This window comes from Octopus bimaculoides, chromosome 5 (genome assembly GCF_001194135.2).
Source record: "Octopus bimaculoides isolate UCB-OBI-ISO-001 chromosome 5, ASM119413v2, whole genome shotgun sequence".
NCBI lineage: Eukaryota > Metazoa > Mollusca > Cephalopoda > Octopoda > Octopodidae > Octopus > Octopus bimaculoides.
In genome coordinates this window covers 17,774,032-17,781,531 of record NC_068985.1, presented here as the reverse complement: position 1 = coordinate 17,781,531, position 7,500 = coordinate 17,774,032, and the positions used below count along the sequence as shown (strand labels likewise).

At 40.2% G+C, this 7,500-nt stretch overlaps 1 protein-coding gene and 1 long non-coding RNA gene across 2 annotated transcripts in view; one reads left to right on the top strand and one right to left on the bottom strand.

Annotated features, from left to right (window-relative positions):
• LOC106868397 (peroxisome proliferator-activated receptor gamma) overlaps positions 1-7,500 on the top strand; it is an 86,011-nt gene that overhangs the window by 28,854 nt on the left and 49,657 nt on the right. The window lies entirely within an intron of this gene.
• LOC128247893 (uncharacterized) overlaps positions 1-7,500 on the bottom strand; it is a 12,468-nt gene that overhangs the window by 2,234 nt on the left and 2,734 nt on the right. The window contains exon 2 of the long non-coding RNA XR_008264201.1: positions 3,720-3,800. This is a non-coding gene — a long non-coding RNA (uncharacterized LOC128247893). The remainder of the gene's footprint in view (positions 1-3,719; positions 3,801-7,500) is intronic.

Below are 7,500 nucleotides of genomic sequence, written 5' to 3'. Positions count from 1 at the left end.
CGCCATTGGCTTCAACCATAGCCTCCAGAAGACTTCGAAATCTCTTGCAACTCTTCTGGACAGTTTTCTCGTTTAAGTTGGTGAATGCTGCTATAATCCTTGCCTTCAATTCATCTTTGGTGTTACAAGGAGTTTTGTTGGTCTCTCGTTCAACTGCGCCCACATATAACCAAGGGGGTTGCAGTCTGAGGAGTTAGGTGGCTAGGTGTTAGGGGTGATGTATGTGGTCGCAGAAATTGTCTGACAGCTATGACTGGGTTCTCCTGCTTGTGTGGCATGGTGCAGAGTCCTGTTGCCAGACATAGGGTCTTCTAGCAGCCATTCTCTTGACCCAATGCAGCACTACCTCCTCTAGGCACTTGACATAGGCCTCCGTGTTAAGTGTGAGGCTGCGTGGGAAAATGAATGGAGGCATAATATCAGCATCACTAGTGATCACTTCAAATACCATGATGTTGACAAGATGTTTGATTTTTATCACTCTTGTTGCATGTTTTGGGGACACGGCAAGCCAACGGTTGTTCTGTGTGTGTTCGTAGTGGGGCTTCCGGCGCGAATGCCGAGCACTACAGCATGTCTGCTGGTTTTCTCACAGTCGGTGCCCAACTAACCCTACTATACTGTGTAGTCGACAAAATCAAAAACAATGCGCGTGCTCGAAATTAGAATATAAAATGGCGACAATTTACTCATCGCACCATATATATATATATATATATATATATATATATATATACACACACACACCCACATAGGGTACGAGAATTTGTGAGAAGGCCTCCAAGAAAGCGAAACGACCCACATTACACAACGAAAACAGTGAAGTTTGGGTGTATGAGTCTGATGCTTTAGGAATACATAAAAAGTGATGGTTCGAGAAAGTTGATTAAAATTGACGGTAACTTGAATAGTGCCAAATACATCTAGTTGCTGAAGGACAATTTGATACCAGACTTGGATGAAGGTGAGATTTTTCAGCATGATGGAGCTCCATGCCACAGATCGCATGCAACACAACAGTCTAGCTGATGGACGTGTTACCGTATTGAAAGATTGGACAGCTCAGAGCGCTGACTCAAATATCATCGAGCAAATGTGGACAGAACTAAAGAGAAGTGTTCGTCCGAAGAATCCGCACAATCTTGAAGAGTTGCGGGAGCTCAGTCACAGACGATGGCATCTCATACTTGTGAAGACGAAGGATTTGTACGCATCTCTTCCTAGGTGCATTGAAACAATTATCCAAGCTATGGGAAGCCACACGAAATATTAGCAATGTACAGTAATGTGAAAGTTGGTAATTAGTAGAAATTTACTGTAGCTTAATGTGGCCGAAGACTTTTGCACGGTACTGTAAATGGTTTTCCAGTGTTTTCATGAATCAGAAAAAAAGAAAGAAACGTACTTGTGTAGTAGATAATAAAGTAGGTAAATATATACGTTTTCATTATAACACAGTATTTGGTGTTCTAACAAGACATCCATGTTAAGCTGGATATAAAGATTACCTTTTGATATTAATACTACTTCCGTCGTTAATAATTTCTGATAACTATATTTTATTGCATGCAAAATAAATAATCAGTCAGAAAAATTGCTTTTCAGACTTCCCATCTACGTGAAAAATAACTACTATAGTTGAGTTACTGTTATTATATTTAATGAGATGAGTATTAAAATGTTAATTTTAAATAATTATATGGTGAGGAAAAGTAACATTTACTGTCTTTGTTGGTTTTGTGGTGATGGTTAAGCAACCCCTGGTCAGCTCCGTGTGATAAAACCTACGATCAAAAGTATTTCATATATAGCCATCACGTATTTAAGGGTTAATGTTTAGAACTACATTAATCATCCAGCCCTTCGAGTGTGTTCTTTCTTCTATAAAATGAAAGCCGTTTTGATTTCAGATAGATTTCACAGTTATTTCTTGCAGGTGGATCGACCATATTAAGACTCCTTAATAAGATTGTTTTTGAGGTCTTTTGAAATGGTTTGTGATGCTTGAACTTAATAAGAAAAACTGGCCAAGGACAGTGTGCCAAGAATAAAACAGTGGAAAGTGAGAATATAGCAGATGGCTCGACCCTTTAGAGTTTAAACTGAACATTTCTGGCCCAAATATTCTACCTATTTTATGTATATAGCGGCCAAGGTTGGTTGGCACCTCACACCTGTCCTATAATGCCATTCTAAAACTAAGCAGTCGCATCATCGAAATCTCGAAGCTATGCGATGCTTACTTATTTGCTTATGACAGTCCGTCAAATATGATGACAGGGTCGAGCCAAGACACTCATCCTCCTCCGTCACTAGCGCATTGCTTCTCATGAGAGCGAACGTGGTTGACAAGACCGATAGGGAGATCCTGTGAAACTGAGGGCATCGAAAATGACTCTGAACAATAGCCACAAGGATTTAATGACGACGTCTCTTCCTCTCTTCATGCAGTCTCCTGCGTTCGATTCCAAAGCGCTCTACTCCAGCATGACACGCCCTCCCACCCATGCATTCCGATTAACAACCAGGAGCTTCAACTGATTGGGAGGGACACTGCATAAAATGCGAGGCCGCTTGATATTATCATGAAAACGAAGTTTTAGACGTCCATGAGGCTTACTTCCAATCTTGATCTCGCTGAAGAGGACCATATTTGAGAGTCGGTTACCTGGCATCCGAATTACATGGCCCGGCCCTGCTAAAAAGACGACGGAGGATGCAGGGTCAACGCTGTAGATCTCAGACTTCAGGAGGATTTCAGCATGAGGCACTTTGTCCTTCCGCGTGAAAATGAGGATGCTTTGGAGCGATCTGATATGGAATGTTTCCGGTTGCCTGATCTGGTGCCGATAAAGGCATCAAACCCGTACAGGAGGATCGATACACAGGCAGCTCGATAAACGGAGATTTTCTCATGCATGATGAATTCAAAACAATGCGAATTAATAAGTATTAAATGTGACAGAGTAATCTGCATGCTAAAGGGTTAGAAGGTTTAGATAACAATATAGTTGATGTGTGGAGGCGCAATGGCCCAGTGGTTAGGGCAGCGGACTCGCGGTCATAGGATCGCGGTTTCGATTCCCAGACCGGGCGTTGTGAGTGTTTATTGAGCGAAAACACCTAAAGCTCCACGAGGCTCCGGCAGGGGATGGTGGCGAACCCTGCTGTACTCTTCCACCACAACTTTCTCTCACTCTTACTTCCTGTTTCTGTTGTGCCTGTAATTCAAAGGGTCGGCCTTGTCACACTGTGTCACGCTGAATATCCCCGAGAACTACGTTAATGGTACACGTGTCTGTGGAGTGCTCAGTTAATTTCACGAGCAGACTGTTCCGTTGATCGGATCAACTGGAACCCTCGACGTCGTAAGCGACGGAGTGCCAACGACGACGGTGATAGTCGATGTAGAAGCAGCGGGAGCTGTACAAGGTGGTCTTTTCGTAGCTATCTTTTTTTCATTTTTCACTCATTAGACTGCGGTTATGCTAAGGCACCGTCTTAAAAAGTCTAAGTCGAACAAAATGACCCCAGTACTTAATTTTCTGTGTGGTATTTATTCTATCGGTTCGTTTTTGCCGAACCGCTGTATTACGAAGACGTAAACAAACCAACACCGATTGTCAAAGGCTTAGACACAGATATATACACTCATGGCGGGCTTCCATACAGTTTCCACCTACCAAATTCACTCGCAATGCTATAGTAGAGACACTTACTCAAGATACTGCACAATGGGACTGAACCAGAAACCATGTGGTTGGAAAGTGAGCTTCTTAACCACACAGCCATGCCAGCACCTGTCAGAAAAATAAACCACATAATTATTCTAAAGCAACTGATACGCTTTTTAAAGGTATTGCGTAATAAAGCTCTCGCCCTCAAAGACACTACAGAGTCAGATGATAAATCATAGGGCTCTCACCTGAAACCTAGACTATAAATACCCTGAGTGCGGCCGACATTAGAGTGCTTCTTAAATATTTGAAACGTCACTGCGGTTTCATTCATAATCATTTCGAACTGCATCGCCAAGCAGACCTCCCAATTCATTGGCAAAGTTCCACACATCAACACAAGCAACAACCACTCACTCACATATGCGTTGTTTATTCCTCTCTTTCTGTTCTATATCTTCTACTAAACGATTTCTACTTCACTGAACTAACTATCTGCCTACCACCCTCATCAAAGGCGTTATATCCATCCGATTAAACACCTTTCTTCTTCATCATCCTTAATGTTTCACTCCCAAACTGCTCAAGCCTTCTTACCACTGCACGCTACAAGAACATTTTCATTGCCCACGTATTTTTTTCTTTACATGCATCAACCTACAGACATTCAAGGTGAATATATCCCACATCAACCCCACCCTTCTGGGAGTGTCTGCAAAGGCGAGAGAGACTGCTTATCTTCCTCAAACTAAATAATAATAAATTTGATACCACATGATCATAGAACAACCGTGGTTGGCTAGTCATCTGTCCGAAACAACCAAAGAAACGATAAGCACGATTCTTTTATATCTCTCCACACCCATATTCTATCGAGTTCCGTAAAGCAGTAACCCCAACATGACTTGACAGAAGTCGTGAAAATGTTGTACTGGTAAAACACAACCTACAACACATGGAGGAAATTACTTCCCGCCAGCAACTAGGAAACGTTCGTTTTTCTTTTTCGCACCAAGTTTATTCAAGAGCAAAAGTGTAATCCTAGAAGAGATTTGTTTTTAAGCTGTAAAATATGGAGTATTGATAACAAGTATAAGGAGTGAACGTTGAACGTTAAGAGCAATTTGGGTTTTTTTTTTTCTTTCTTTCTTGGCAATGTACCAAACTGTAAGGTTGCAGTAGTTTCACTTAACTCATTATTATCAATTAAATAATACACTGTTTGGTACTTATTTTATCCTTACTATTGGAATGAAAAGCAAACCCTTCATTGTGGGATTTGAACTTAGAACATAAAAAAAAAGAGGTAAATTAATAACTGCAGGAATTTAAACAGACAGTATAATTGTTGCTGTTCTACCAGCCTCCCAAGTCTCAAGTAATACTCTGCAAGAATATGATGGTAAAACGATATTATTTTATTGTATTTGATACTTTAAAGAAGAGGCCAATCTAAATAGAATACAATTGCTCATTAGTTACGAGTCCCAACAAACGATTTCTCTAGAAGAGTGGAAAACACTATGACGTGTGTTTTCAGAGTAAAATTATGATTTATGTGGTTAAGTTCCTATTCAATCCCCTCTGAGCAGCTCCTTAAACAAGTGTCTTCTGCTACTGGATTGGCCAATATGTTGTGAGTGGAATGTAGTAGGCGGAACCTGCTTGGAAGCCTGTCGTATCTGTAACTAATAATCTTTACTGTATCATATAGTTCAATACTTAAGAAATATCATTGTATACCTTACGTTTAATCAGTGGTTCTCAACTATTTTTATTACTAATGGGTCCCTTTGATTCTTATTTTACTCAGATGGACTCTGATAGCCATTCGGTGCTTTAAAAATTCCTGTTATATTTTCATCATTAAATATTATGAGGAATTGTATAAAATTTTTTTTTCATATTTTATGTATAAAAGAAGTATAACCAATTTGATGCGCATCAATTTTAACAACAAAATCTTCCATGAACCCCAAGGGTCATATGTACTTTGACTGAGAACAATTGGTTTCGAGGATGGAAAGAGATTGTCAATTCAACAGATCAGGTTTTAAAAATAATTTAGGGAAATTATGTATCATGACAAAGACTGATAAGCAACAACTTTAACAGTTCGTTAACAGTTTGAATCTTTGTCGAAAATCTATATCTGACGTATGCACTTGGGAAAAGGGCACAATCAATAATATCGACTCAGTACTTAACTAGTACTTTTTGAATTCTGTTGCGGAATATCCAAACAAAACAACGGCAGTGATAATATACAGAGTGATTTAAAAGGCGGATGAGTTTAGTGGTTAGAGTATTGCGCTCACGATCACAAGATCGTGGTTTCGATTCCCGGACCGAGCGGTGCGTTGTGTTCTAAATCAAAACATTTAATTTCACGTTGCTCCAGTTCACTCAACTGCCATTGAGTAACCCTGCGATGGACGAGCGTACTGTTCAGGAGGATTGTTGTGATCTCGGTCATTTATGTACCATAGAAACCGGGCAACCGACACCATGCGTCATAGAACTCAAGAGGATAATGTCCAAGAGTTGATGATGATGATTCAAAAGTCTCTTTATCATGTTTGAATATAATTTTAGTGCTAAAGGAACACCTTAGTCCCTTCGTATATCAGAAAATAAAAGCATTGTTATTTTATTGTTTTACTTTCTGAAAATCTGCAATTTTATGTTTTCAATTTTTTTGAAAGTGAAAATATAAAATAATGCAAACGTAATGTATTTACAAATGCAACTGAAATATTTGGGTTGGTCAAAAAGTCAGCTCGATTTTTATAGACACTAAACTTCAAGCACTCAGATAAATGGCTAACTTCAGTCTGTCTCTTGTGAGAGTGCACCCGTTATATATTTGACGCTTCAACGTAATTCGACGCGAACTTGCAATGAGACGGGTTTATTTTGTGTGTTTGGGATTAATCTGGAAATGGAGAACCAAAACAAATATTATCGACACATGATAATTATTTTACTTTTTAAAAGAATGGGCAAGAAAGTGGCGAAAACCTGCGGGGAGATATGCAGTGTGCGATGAAGATACTGTTGTGGAACATGCGTGCCAGAAGTGATTTTCAAGATTTCTATCGAGAAATTTCGGTTGCAGATGCATCTCACTCTGGCCAGTCAACAGAGATTAACTGCGACAGAATGAAGGAGTTTGTCGAAACTAACGTCTGTTATACGACCAGGATGGCGGTCGATCCAAGACACTCATCCTTCTCTACCTCTAGCACATTGCTTCTCATCGGAGCGAACGTGACAGACAAAACCGATGCGAAATAGGCGGGTCATTTGCGGTGTTTGTTCTGGTTTTTTATATTCTTATTGCAAATCCTGCGATGTCAACTTTGCCGTTAACTCCATAAAATAAAGTACCAGCCAAGTAGTGGAGTCGATTTTATTGATTACCAGCATGCAATGATTAGCAAGCCTTCCAAGAGAAATTTGGTAAACCAAAACGAGGCTGATTTTGGGTCACGGGATGTGGGTGCTTTCAAAATTTGAGGGGACTATGATATTTAGTCATAATCCTCACCTAGGTTCTCTAAACTCCAAACCGATGTAACGGCAGAATCTTCTTCTTATAGACCCTGGTCAGTAGCAGAGAACATTAGGGCCCAAATCCCCGCCAAACCATATGTAGGATCCGACAAGTGAAGTGGTTTATTGATTGGAGCACACTGCCGTCGCATCAATATTAAAACTCTTGATTACTGCAACACAGTACACGCATGTGCACATTCTAATAGTCACACGCACTTTGTCTCTCTCCTTCCCCCTTCTCTCTCCCGCCCCCCTTCTCTCTCCC